The sequence below is a fragment of the Salmo trutta genome, chromosome 5, assembly GCF_901001165.1.
Source record: "Salmo trutta chromosome 5, fSalTru1.1, whole genome shotgun sequence".
NCBI lineage: Eukaryota > Metazoa > Chordata > Actinopteri > Salmoniformes > Salmonidae > Salmo > Salmo trutta.
In genome coordinates, this window is record NC_042961.1 from 65,187,953 (window position 1) to 65,202,476 (window position 14,524).

Below are 14,524 nucleotides of genomic sequence, written 5' to 3' on the forward strand. Positions count from 1 at the left end.
TTTATTTGTTGCACCTGTGTTCTATTTAATTATTAGAATGTGTGCATGCTTGTTTCGTTCTTTCACACTGTGTGTTGTGTAGTGGAACGTGTTTTGTGTGGGACTTTGTATTTTGATTACACCCTGTTGTATTTTGGGTGAATACTCTTTTTGGTGGTGCGTCAAATAAAGCACTATAGTAAACGCTCTTGTTTCCTGCGCCTGACTCCACACCCACGACGTCCAGCGTTACATAGCCCTGGTACTGCTATGGGAGAGCTGGAAATAAGCAGTAAATAGCCCTGATATTGATATGGGAGAGCTGTACATAAGGAGTAAATAGCCCTGGTATTGCTTTGAGAGAGCTGGATCTACGTAGTAAATTGCCCTGGTATTTATTAGGAGTAAATATCTATGGTATTGATATGGAGTAAATAGCCCTGGTATTGAAATGGAGTAAATAGCCCGGGTATTGATGAGGGAGAGCTGGACATAAGGAGTAAATAGCCCTGGTATTGATGTGGGAGACCTGGACATACGTAGTAAATTGCCCTGGTATTGAAGAGAGAGAGCTGGACATATGGAGTAAATAGCCCTGGTATTGATATGGGAGAGCTGGACATAAGGAGTAAATAGCCCTGGTATTGATGTGGGAGACCTGGACATACGTAGTAAATTGCCCTGGTATTGAAGAGAGAGAGCTGGACATATGGAGTAAATAGCCCTGGTATTGATATGGGAGAGCTGGACATAAGGAGGAAATTGTAGTCACACAACTAATCAGTTTAATCGCGTAATAATAATTACAGAGAGTTAGTTGATAAACATGTCTTCAAGTTAATGATGCCAAGGACATGACACCTGGTATTGATATGGTGTAAATAGCCCTTGTATTGATATGGAGTAAATAGCCCAGGTATTGGTATGGAGTAATTAGCCCTGGTATTGATATGGAGTAAATAGCCCTGGTATTGATGTGGTAGAGCTGTACATAAGGAGTAAATAGCCCTGGTATTGATGTGGGAGAGCTGGACATAAGGAGTAAATAGCCCTGGTATTTATATGGGAGAGCTGGACATAAGGAGTAAGAAGGGTTAGAAGGATTACTTAATCCAATCCCAGGTATTCCTTAAAGAGGTGGGGTTTCAGGTGTCTCCGGAAGGTGGTGATTGACTCCGCTGTCCTGGTGTCGTGAGGGAGCTTGTTCCACCATTGGGGTGCCAGAGCAGCGAACAGTTTTGACTGGGCTGAGCGGGAACTGTGCTTCCGCAGAGGTAGGGAGGCGAGCAGGCCAGAGGTGGATGAACGCAGTGCCCTTCTTTGGGTGTAGGGACTGATCAGAGCCTGAAGGTACGGAGGTGCCGTTCCCCTCACAGCTCCGTAGGCAAGCACCATGGTCTTGTAGCAGATGCGAGATTCAACTGGAAGCCAGGGGAGTGTGCGGAGGAGCGGGGTGACGTGAGAGAACTTGGGAAGGTTGAACACCAGACGGGCTGTGGCGTTCTGAATGAGTTGTAGGGGTTTAATGGCACAGGCAGGGAGCCCCGCCAACAGTGAGTTGCAGTAATCCAGACGGGAGATGACAAGTGCCTGGATTAGGACCTGCGCCATACGGAGTAAATAGCCCTGGTATTGATAAGGAGTAAATAACCCTGGTATTGATGAGGGAGAGCTGGACATCAACAGTAAATAGCCCTGGTATTGATAAGGAATAAATAGCCCTGGTATTGATGAGGGAGAGCTGGACATAAGCAGTAAATAGCCCTGGTATTGATAAGGAGTAAATAGCCCTGGTATTGATATGGGAGAGCTGGACATCAACAGTAAATAGCCCTGGTATTGATAAGGAGTAAATAGCCCTGGTATTGATATGGGAGAGCTGGACATAGCGCAGTAAATAGCCCTGGTATTGATATGGGAGAGCTGGACATAAGCAGGTTACTCTTTGGAAATATTTGTATAGTATTCACTGGTAAATCATCTGATATGATTTACATTTCTAAGTGGTTCTGTATTGGATAAGTAAATACATGGCCACACTGATGAACTACTTCTATGTTGAACAGGTGATCATGTTGAAGAAGAGTGAGGCTGAGATCACCTGATCACCATAACAACCATCAGAATGGAACTCATGGAATTCTAATATAGAACTGTGAGTCACAATGCTGTATGTTGTTACATTGTAGCTCCACCTGCTGGAACAATAGTGGCATTTGATCAAATGTGATCTATTAACTGATACATGTATTATTCTGATTGGAATGTGTTTTATTATAATGTGTGTTGTATTATTCATTCAGCAGCTGTCCTTTAACATCAGTCATATACTGGTCATATACTGTATAGCATTACGGTTGATACATTGTAAATGCCTTAACTTTTCATGTCTATACTGATAAACTGATAGGTGTTGTGATTCAGGCATTATTGTTACAGGTTCAGTATAATGTTTTACCGTTACATGTTACAGAGTTAGAAAACATACAGGAGAGGAGAATTCAATTATTATAATTATTATTTTCTTAATTTACCAATTTTGGTCTCTACAGTAATTCAGCATTATTTGATTTTATTTAAACATGAAACTAATATATGCCTTTTGTTTTATTGTGGTTGTTTTGTGCAAAACCATAATTTTTCAATTAATCATCCTGGTAAGATATTGCTTTTGTCTTTGTAGCATATAGAATTAAATAAATGATTTTCCTCAATTATGTATAAATTTTTTTAACTCTGTTTATTCAGTTTTACACAGAAAACAATATAAATAATATACTCAACTAGAAAGAATACAAATAAAAAAGTATATCTTTAGAGATACCGTACTTTAGACAAGGTAAACACACCGGGCAGAAGGCTACAAAGGTTAAATTGCAATCTGTAGTACAGGGGCAGCAGACACCTCACCATTGTTCCTGTAAACAGACAAGGGATAGGGGTGGAGAAATGGAACCACTCACAGACAGTCATGCCCCCAGACCAACCATCCACTGGACCAAAAATAAAGTTTACAACGCTTCAAAAAAAATAACAATAATAATAATAATAATAATTTTATGTAAGCGTGAACAAAACAAATTTAAAAAACAGGGCAAAACAAGCTCACATTTTAGTCTCTGATGAACAAGGCATCCGCAGGTCACAATCAATAAGCACATCAATCTTAATGCCCCCCCCCCCCGAAAAACCCCCCACAAAGAAATGCTCATCCAACCCGTAAGTCACAGGGGAGTCAAATACAGACTTATTTTTGTTTTAATATGAATGCCATCAGAGGATGGACTGTTAAAAGTAAGACCGGAATGGAGCCCAAGCCTCATAAAACAGTTTGGGGTTCCCGCGTGTATTGACTTAATTTTTTTATAGTTTCAGAGAGCTCAGGTCTCGAAGTCGCTGAGAGCTAACTTTGTTTTGGTTGGCTGTATAAGAAATAATTTGGCCACGTAGGTATGCTTTGAGAGACTCCCATATGGAAGAGCAGGACATACCTGGCGTTTAATAAATTTCTAGGAATAAGGTGATTTCAGAAGAAATGAAATTGACAAACTCCTTATCTGAGAGTGAAATGGGGTTAAGACGCCATTGATAACACATAGGAGGTCGCTGGGGAAACTCTAGTTCAAGCACTAATGGTGAATGGTCAGAAATAACAAGTACTCTTGTAAGTTCACCGCCGAAGGTAATCTGAAGTTTTTTGTCTGAAAAGAAGTAATCAATGCAAGAGTATGTTTGATGTTTGATGAACATGAGAAAAAAAGGAATAGTGTCTATCTATTAGAGGTCGACCGATTTATGATTTTTCAACGCCGATACCGATTATTGGAGGACCAAAATAAGCTGGTACCGATTAATCTGCCAATAGTTTTTTATTTGTTTTATATATATTTGTAATAATGACAATTACAACAATACTGAATGAACACTTTTATTTTATGTTTGATGAACATGAGAATAAAAGGAATACTGTCTATCTGTAGGGTGTAGGAAACACCAGGCCTCACACATAGCATATTTCCGAAGAAAAGATTGAATAAGTAGGGCACATTTAGGGCACATTTTGATGGGCCTGTAGTTCTTTGTGAGGACTTGTCAAGAACTGGGGACATTGTACAATTGAAATCCCCCCCTAAAATCAACAAATGACAATCTAAATTGGGTATAGCAGATATAAAGGAAGAAATTAAACTTTTTTCATCCCAATTGGGAGCATAAACACTAGACAAAAGAAGAGGGATAGAAAATAGTTTACCGGTTACTATGACGTATCGTCCCTTAGGATCAGCAATAACCTCAGAAGCTACAAAGGGACTTTATATCAACCAAAATGGCAGCACCTCTTGATTTACTATGAAATTTAGAGTGGAAAAGTTGACCAACTCAGTCCTTACACATCCAAAAGTGCTCACAAGTCCTCAAGTGTCTGTTGTAGAAATGCAACATTTGCATTCAAACCCTTTAAGTGCGTCAGCACCCTCTTACTCTTCACAGGGTTGTTAACCCCTTTGATGTTCCATGAAATGTACTTGATCGTATTATTTCGGCCACCCTGAGCACTCCCATTATACAACCCTGTCATTAGAGCATAGAGTGGAAAAGCAATGAATACCGAAAAACCCCAGAATAACTTGTCTCAGAGTAAAAATGTACGGTGTAAGATACTTGGAAAAAGTACAGAAAAAAAACTAAAAAGACAGAATGACAACATTAGAACTGAACAATTCAACCTCTTTCCTCCCCCCCACCACCTCCCCCCATCCCAGACATTACCTCCCCAAACGAGGTGCAAGCCTAAATAGAACATGTTCTCTTCACACAGTATGTCTGTGAGAGTGCGGTGTTAAACCCAAACCCACAGTCCCGCTCTTTAAAGTCGTGTTTTGTGTTAGTGGATCAAGCAGCAAAATATAAAATAAATAAATAAATAAAAGTATAATAAATAAATATTCTCAGTCGTATAACAGAAAGAGAAATAAAATAAATAAATAAATGTATAAAGGCTCTCAACCAAAAACCTAACTTGAAATCGTAGTAAGACGATCAACATTTTCTTTTTAAATAAATCAAATAATTGTCTAGTTTGACGATAAGACAACTTACAGCCAAGACCAAAAAATTACGTGTGTGCAAAGTTGAAAGTTTGTTGGGCATAAATGATGTTCAAAACCTTTAAAATGGAAGTGAAGACACCCAAAAACGTGTAGATTCGGAACATTTACTATTTACTGGGTCAGTACAAACGGATGGTAGTAAACAAATAATCAAAAATATTTTGAGTCACTGAGACACTATGTAAACAAACTGAATAGGTGAATGAGACAGCCTGGAAACAAAGGAGTTAAGTAAAACCTTAATACAATGAAATTAAAATGACTGAATGCTTGTAAGGTAAGCACACAAGATGATCAAAACATTAGATCACATCAAATAAGCCTGAATGGGCTCCCCAACTACAAGAATAGTATGTTTTAACAAAACATAATTGTACCACAAATGTGTAGTCTTTACCATCATGGGATAGCCATAAACGGGCTGGGAATCGCAGTCCATACTTCGCATCTGGATGGTCACGTAGTAGTTGTTTGGCCTGCCCGAAAGCTGCACGCTGCCTTTGCAACAGTGGGGAGTAGTCCTGGTAGATAGAGAATCTCTGTCCTTGAAAGCTCAGAGCGGTATTGCGGGCTCATCTGAGAATCTCCATCTTCTCATGGAAAACGTGCACTCGAAGAATGATGTCACGGGTTCTCTCACCATCCCTGGGCACAGCGAACAGTAGGCATGATCAATCAGAGGCTTCTAATTCATGGCAAGAACATCCTTTAGCAGCTTAGAAACTAAATCCGTGGCGCGAGGCATTTCCGCTGACTCTGGGACCGATACCAGTCTCAGGTTATTGCGGAGAGAATCCTCTAAACTCACACAACTCTCCTGCACCTTTTTCAGATCTCCAGCCAGGCGTTTCACGTCAGCCTCAAGGGAGGTAGTTAAGTCGGAAACATTGGAAGTGGAGGTCTCTGGTGCTGCAATCGTTGTAGTGTACAACACTGTTGTTGTTTTGAGTGATGTGATTGCATCGTCTCGTTCCGCAGGATGGTTAGATCTGCTTTTAAAGTATCAGAAACCTCCTGTATTTGGGCCTCAATCGTAGCAACTACCTCCGTTTTCATTTCAACTATCTCAGAGCTTAGTAGTTTGATGGCCTCGAGAATGTTTATTTCAACGCCGACAGGCCAAGCCGTCGGTGGAGCCTTGTCTGGCAGCGAAACAATTCATTCAGCCTCATTAACTACCTTTAAAAACATAGCTGATATGGCTGACTTGTTTAAACAAATGTGCTTTCTTCTGACAATTGAGATGTACAAACTATGGCATAAGGGAATGATGAGTGGATAAGCGGCAGTTGTATTTTTGATAAAGACAATGAGTGAGCTGAGACGGACGTAGTCAATATAACTATTTGTTCAGCACTTTTGAAATGTACAGCGACAGAATTCAGAACATGGGCCATCCTTACAGTATTCTACCTGTTCACCAAGTCAGAACCGTAGGATAAAAAAAGAGGGCATATAAGCAGACAATAAAAGCTCTTACAATATTTGATGATGGCATTTCTCTAAAACAGGCTATAGGCTATATGTGCACCACCAAGTCAGAACAGTAGGCTAAATTATCAAATCAAATCAAATCAAATTTATTTATATAGCCCTTCGTATATTAGCTGAAATCTCAAAGTGCTGTACAGAAACCCAGCCTAAAACCCCAAACAGCAAGCAATGCATGTGAAAGAGGCACGGTGGCTAGGAAAAAGTCCCTAGGAAAAACTCCCTAGAAAGGCCAAAAACCTAGGAAGAAACCTAGAGAGGAACCAGGCTATGAGGGGTGGCCAGTCCTCTTCTGGCTGTGCCGGGTGGATATTATAACAGAACATGGTCAAGATGTTAAAATGTTCATAAATGACCAGCATGGTCAAATAATAATAATCATTGTAGTTGTCGAGGGTGCAACAAGCACGTCCGGTGAACAGGTCAGGGTTCCGTAGCCGCAGGCAGAACAGTTGAAACTGGAGCAGCAGCATGGTCAGGTGGACTGGGGACAGCAAGGAGTCATCATGCCAGGTAGTCCCGAGGCATGGTCCTAGGGCTCAGGTCCTCCGAGAGAAAGAAAGAAAGAGAGAAAGAGAGAATTAGAGAGAGCATATTTAAATTCACACAGGACACCGGATAAGACAAGAGAATACTCCAGATGAAACAGACTGACCCTAGCCCCCCGGCACATAAACTACTGCAGCATAAATACTGGAGGCTGAGACAGGAGGGATCAGAAGACACTGTGGCCCCATCCGATGAGGGGGAACGAGACCACATTTTTTGGTGAAGAACATGGGCTACTAACAGCTTACCTCCCAACATACACGTAGGATGACTTTCATAGCTACAGTATAAATATCTACCTGGCATATTACATCATTTATGCAGCAGCATACAAAACATTTTTGGGGGTGGCACGGCGGTCCTTCTTGTGGACAAATTTTGTCATTAAACTTTGTCATCAAAGTCTGGCATTCTCTGGATTTATGGTGCTTTCAAGACAACTGGGAACTCTGAAAAAAAACAAGGTCGAATCATGACGTAAGTTATCTTCAGGTCGGAGCTCTAGAAAAAGGCCATAGTTTAATTTTCTAGCTCTCCCTGTAGGATTTTGCGGCGACGTTGTGTCCCCATGTGTGACAGAACACTGAGCCTATCACGGCACAACTACAGAACATTACCATGCCCTGTATTTTCCGCTGGCTGCCCCACCACCACAGAAAGCACTGAGCTATGCTGAAACACCTGCATTTTGGAGCTGCCTTAAGAAAGAACAAAAGAGACCATGTTTGTATGTGGTTTTATTGACTGACCTTCAAGTCTTAAAATAATGATGGACTGTTGTTTTCTTTTTGCTTATTTGAGCTGTTCCTTCCATAATATGGATTTGGTATTTTACCAAATAGGGATATCTTCTGTATACCACCCCTACCTTGTCACAACACAACAATCAACACTGTTTCCATAAACACTAAGCAGACACTGTTGTCGGTGTCAGGAGAGGAGAATGGCTGCCGTTTTACGGTCCCCTAACCAATTGCGCATTGTGTGTGTTTTTTCACTTTTTTTGTAACTTATTTTGTACATAATGTTTCTGCCACCGTCTCTTATGATTGAAAAGATCTTCTAGATATCAGGATAGCGATTACTCACCCGACAAGGCCCTCAGACCCATCATTCGCAGGAGAAAGAGATGGAGATGTTGGGGACGTAGGTCTGAGTGCCTTGTAAGGATCCGACTGCGAGTTGGTAATCTGCATTTACCATCGATCCTATTAGCCAACGCACAATCACTGAATAATAACTACGATCAACGATCACGTATATCCTACCAACAGGACATTAAAAAATGTAATATCTTATGTTTTACTGAGTCGTGGCTGAACAAGACATGAATAACATACGGTGGTTATTAGTCTATTTACCACCACAAACCAATGCTGGCACTAAGACTGAACTCAATGAGCTGTATACGGCCATAAGCAAACATGAAGATGCTCATCCAGAGGCGGCGCTCATAGTGGTCGGGGACTTTAATGCAGGGAAACTTAAATCCGTTTTACCTGATAGGGTCCCTTTTTCAGAATTTCCGCCTGTCTTACGTGCCCAAAGTAAACTGTCTGTTACTCAGGCCCAGAAGCTAGGATATGCATATAATTGGTAGATTTGGATAGAAAACCCTTTGAAGTTTCTAAAACTGTTCAAATAATATCTGTGAGTATAACAGAATTGATATGGCAGGCAAAAATCCGAAGAAAATCGGACCAATTAATTTTTTTTGCTCTTCCAATGCAAACCTATTGCTCATATGTATTTCCGTCTCCCAGAATGCAGTACCTATGGCTTCCATTAGATGTCAACAGTCTTTATACAAGGTTTCAGTCTTGTTTTTTGAAAAAACGCACAAGTAATTGTAGTTTTTCTGAAAAGAGTTCCATAAGAAAAGTAGTATTTTGGCGCACGTGAATGAGGTCCTCTTCGTTATTTTCCTTTCCTATTGAACATACTACTTTCCGTATGAAATATTATCATTTATTTAGATATTAGAGTACCTGAGGATTAATTAGAAACGTCGTTTGACTTGTCTGGACAAAGTTTACCGGTAGCTTTTTGGATTCCTTTGTCTGCATGATGAACGAGTGGATTACTGAAATCAATGGCGCCAACTAAACTGACTTTTTGGGATATAAAGAAGGAATTTATCGAACAAAACACAGGAAGATTTTCAAAAGTAAGTGATTTATTTTATCGCTATTTGTGATTTTGTGATGCCTGTGCTGGTTGAAAAATATGTTGATGTGGGGAGCTGTCCTCAAACAATTGCATGCTATGCTTTCGTTATAAACCCTATTGTAAATCGGACAATGCAGTTTAATTGACAAGATTCTAAGCTTTTGAATCATGTAAGACACTTGTATTTATGGCCTTCCCTGTGGCTCAGTTGGCAGAGCATGGTGTTTGCAACGCCAGCATGGTGTGTGCAACGCCAGCATGGTGTGTGCAACGCCCGGGTTGTGGGTTCGATTCCCATGGGGGGCCAGTACAAAAAAAGAATGAAATGTATGTGTTCACTACTGTAAATCGCTCTGGATAAGAGCGTCTGCTAAATGACGTAAATTTATTTTCATAAATATTTAATATTACGATTTTTTTGTTGAATTGCACGCCCTGCAGTTTCACCAGATGTTGTCGACTGGTGTCCCACTAGCCCTAACAGATGTAAGGGATAGCCACCTTTTTTTCAATTTTTGCCTAAAATGACATACCCAAATCTAACTTCCCGTAGCTCAGGCCCTGAAGCAAGGATATGCATATTCTTGGTACCATTTCAAAGGAAACACTTTGAGGTTTGTGGAAATGTGAATTGAATGTAGGAGAATATAACACAATAGATCTGGTAGAAGAAAATACAAAGAAAGAATAAACCGTTTTTTTTCTACCACCACCATTGAAATGCAAGAGAAAGGTCCCAGTTCTAGCCATGGGTGTAATTCCGATTGTGTCCACAAGATGCCAGCAGTGCATGTGCAAAGTTTCAGATGGATTGCTTGAAATATGAGCGAACTACGTGACATTTAAGTGTGAAGTCAGGTACATTTCAATACAGGCCTAAGATTGAATCGTACTAGACCGGCTACAACGCTCGTCGGATGTTGCAAGACTTGCAAAGTATTACAGATGACAAAGGGAAGCACTGCTGTGAACTGCCCAGTGACGCGAGCCTACCAGACAAGCTAAAGTCCTTCTATGCTCGCTTCGAGGCAAGCAACACTGAAGCATGCATGAGAGCACCAGCTATTCGGAAGACTGTGTAATCATGCTCTCTGTAGCCGATGTGAACAAGACCATTAAATAGGTCAACATTCACAAGGCCGCTGGGCCAGACGGATTACCAGATCGTGTACTCCGAGCACCATTTAATCCTATCCCTGACCGTGTCTGTAATACCCACGTTTCAAGCAGACCACCATAGTCCCTGTGGCCAAGAATGCGAAGGTAACCTGCCTAAATGACTACCACCCAGTAGCACAATTTTTCCTTCTGTTAGTAGTAATGAAGCCTATACAACATTCATCATGGACATAACTTTACAACTGATACTGTCAGCTGGTTCCAGTCAGTGGTGTCTGTATGTTCTCATGATAAACTAACTCTTGTTGTTGATAGTTCCAGTCAGTGGTGTTTGTATGTTCTCATAATAAACTGACTCTAATTCTGTTGATGGAGGTCAAGGCTGCAGCGTCTAAAAAGAAGTGCATGATAAACGAAACCGAATTCTGTTGTGGAAACTTCACACCTCTCTGTTGCTGATGCTGTTGATGGAGGTCAAGGCCGCAGCGTCTAAAGATAAGTGCGTTGGTGTGAAAAGAAGAGGAGGGAGAGAGAAGATAAGAGAAATGAGAAGTAAAGAGATGGACTGACAGGGTTGTGGTTGTTCACCGCTGCTGAAGAGACAATCTTTTTCCACCCAACCTTGACATTCTGATGAACAGGGTCACTAGGTAAAGAGAGAGGAGAGAGAGATGAGTGAGGGACAGAGGAGCTGATCCAGTCTACTACAGTGAAGACCTCCAACACCACTGGAACATTCACACCCCCCAAAAGGTCTCAGTGTTTAATGTGTAGTTAGATACATTTATACACCCCAACAGGTCCCAGTGTTTAATGTGTAGTTAGATACATATATACACCCCAACAGGTCTCAGTGTTGAATGTGTAGTTAGATACATTTATACACCCCAACAGGTCTCAGTGTTTAACTTGTTATGGATAGGGGGCAGTATTTTCACGGCCGGATAAAAAACGTACCCTATTTAATCTGGTTATTACTCCTGCCCAGAAACTAGAATATGCATATCATTATTAGCTTTGGATAGAAAACACTCCAAAGTTTCTAAAACTGTTTGAATGGTGTCTGTGAGTATAACAGAACTCAAATGGCAGGCCAAAACCTGAGAAGATTCTGTACAGGAAGTACCCTGTCTGACCATTTCTTGGCCTTCTTTGCCATCTCTATCCAAAACAAAGAATCTCTGCTGTAACGTGACAATTTCTAATGCTCCCATAGGCTCTCAAAAGGCGCCAGAACGTTGAATGATGACTCTGCTGTCTCTGACTGAAAAACAGTAGCGCATTTGGTAAGTGGTGGATCTGAGAACAATGAGACGGGGGCGCGCGTGCACGAGACGACTCCATGTTTACATTTTCAGTCTTTGAACGAAAACAACGACTCCCGGTCGGAATATCATCGCTATTTTACGAGAAAAATCGCATAAAAATTTATTTTAAACAGCGTTTGACATGCTTCGAAGTACGGTAATGGAATATTTTGAAATTCTTTGTCACGATACGCGCCGGGCGCGTCACCCTTCGGATAGTGTCTTGAACGCACAACAAAATGCCGCTATTTGGATATAACTATGGATTATTTGGAACCAAAAGAACATTGGGTGATGAAGTAGAAGTCCTGGGAGTGCATTCTGACGAAGAACAGCAAAGGTAATCCAATTTTTCTTATAGTAAATCTGAGTTTGGTGAGTGCCAAACTTGGTGGGTGTCAAAATAGCTAGCCATGATGGCCGGGCTATCTACTCAGAATATTGCAAAATGTGCTTTCACTGAAAAGCTATTTTAAAATCGGACATAGCGATTGCATAAAGGAGTTCGGTATCTATAATTCTTAAAATAATTGTTATGTTTTTTGTGAATGTTTATCGTGAGTAATTTAGTAAATTCACCAGAAGTGTTCGGTGGGAATGCTAGTTCTGAACGTCACAAGCTAATGTAAAAAGCTGTTTTTTCATATAAATATGAACTTGATTGAACAAAACATGCATGTATTGTTTAACATAATGTCCTAGGAGTGTCATCTGATGAAGATCATCAAAGGTTAGTGCTGCATTTAGCTGTGGTTTGGGTTTATGTGACATTATATGCTAGCTTGAAAAATGGGTGTCTGATTATTTCTGGCAGGGTACTCTGCTGACATAATCTAATGTTTTGCTTTCGCTGTAAAGCCTTTTTGGAATCAGACAGTGTGGTTAGATTAACGAGAGTCTTGTCTTTAAAATGGTGTAAAATAGTTATATGTTTGAGAAATTGAAGTAATAGCATTTCTAAGGTATTTAAATATCGCGCCATGGGATTCAACTGGCTGTTGACCTGGTTGGGACGCAAGCGAGAGAGAGGTTAATCTAACCACATTGTCCGATTTCAAAAAGGCATTACAGCGAAAGCAAAACATTAGATTATGTTGGGAGAGTACATAGACACAAATATTCACACAGCCATTTTTATGTTGAAATTTTTTCTGTTTTTCTGTTTATTATTTTATTTTTAATTTTTTTTATTTTTTATATCAAAAACCAGCTTTTTACATTACATGTGATGTTCAGAACAAGCATACCGACCGAAAACTTCCGGTGAATTTACTAAATTACTCACGATAAACCTTGACAAAATACATAACAATTATTTTAAGAATTATAGATACAGAACTCCTTTATGGAATCGCTATGTCCGATTTTAAAAAAAGCTTTTCGGCGAAAGCACATTTTGCAATATTCTGAGTACATAGCTCGGCCATCACAGGCTAGCTAATTTGACACCCACCAAGTTTGGGGCTCACTAAACTCAGAATTACTAACAGAAAAATGGTGTTACCTTTGCTGTTCTTCGTCAGAATGCACTCCCAGGACTTCTACTTCAACAACAAATGTTGTTTTGGTTCCAAATAATCTATAGTTATATCCAAATACCTCCGTTTTGTTCATGCGTTCAAGTCATTATCCGAAGGGTAACACACGAGCGCATTTCGTGATAAACAGTTTCAAATTATTCCATTACCGTACTTAGAAGCATGTAAAACACTGTTTAAAATAAATGTTTATAATTTTTATGCAATGTTTCTTGTAAAATAGCGATAATATTCCAACCGGGCAACGTTGTATTTATTCAAAGGCTGAAAGAGAAAAAAATTGAGAAGTCTCGTGAACGCGCATCTCAGTCTCACTGTCCCCAGGCTGACCACTTACAAACTCTGCTGTTGTACTTTGCCCAGAAACAGCAGACACCCCAGCCCACTTTCTGGCGACATTAGAGAGCCAATGGAAGCCTTAGAAAGTGTCACGTTACAGCACGGATGCTGTAATGTCAATAGAGATGCAACAGAAGGACAACAAATTGTCAAACAGGGCACTTCCTGTATGGAACATTCTCAGGTTTTGGCCTGCCATATGAGTTATGTTATACTCACAGACACCATTCAAACAGTTTTAGAATCTTTAGAGTGTTTTCTATCCAAATCTACTAATTATATGCATATTCTAGTTTCTGGGCAGGAGTAGTAACCAGATTAAATCGGGTACGTTTTTTATCCGGCTGTGAAAATACTGCCCCATCCCAAAGAAGTTAAATGTCAGCAACAAGAGCATCATGTTATACTGTTTAAATGTCAGCCACCAGACCAGACCATCATGTTATACTGTTTACATGTCAGCCACCAGACCAGAGCATGATGTTATACTGTTTAAATGTCAGCCACCAGACCAGAGCATCATGTTATACTGTTTAAATGTCAGCCACCAGACCAGAGCATCATGTTATACTGTTTAAATGTCAGCCACCAGACCAGAGCATCATGTTATACTGTTTAAATGTCAGCCACCAGACCAGAGCATCATGTTATACTGTTTACATGTTAGCCTCCAGTACTGGCCATAACCCTGTATAGGCCACCAATGCACTGCCCAACTTTCTTTACTAATTGATCTGAACTATTATCTATTGTCGTTGAGAACTATGATATAATCATTGTGTTGGGTGATTTTAATATTCATGTTGACAAAGAGACTGACTCCAAGGCCATTGAAATTCTGAATCATTTTAGATCTATGGACATTATCCAACATGTTACTGGGCCCACCCATTACCACAGCCATACTCTGGACCTGGTTATT

General features: G+C 40.3%; 1 protein-coding gene across 6 annotated transcripts in view; it reads right to left on the reverse strand.

Moving 5' to 3' along the window:
* The window catches only part of LOC115194768 (Fc receptor-like protein 5), a 342,937-nt gene that overhangs the window by 233,871 nt on the left and 94,542 nt on the right, over positions 1-14,524 (reverse strand). The window lies entirely within an intron of this gene.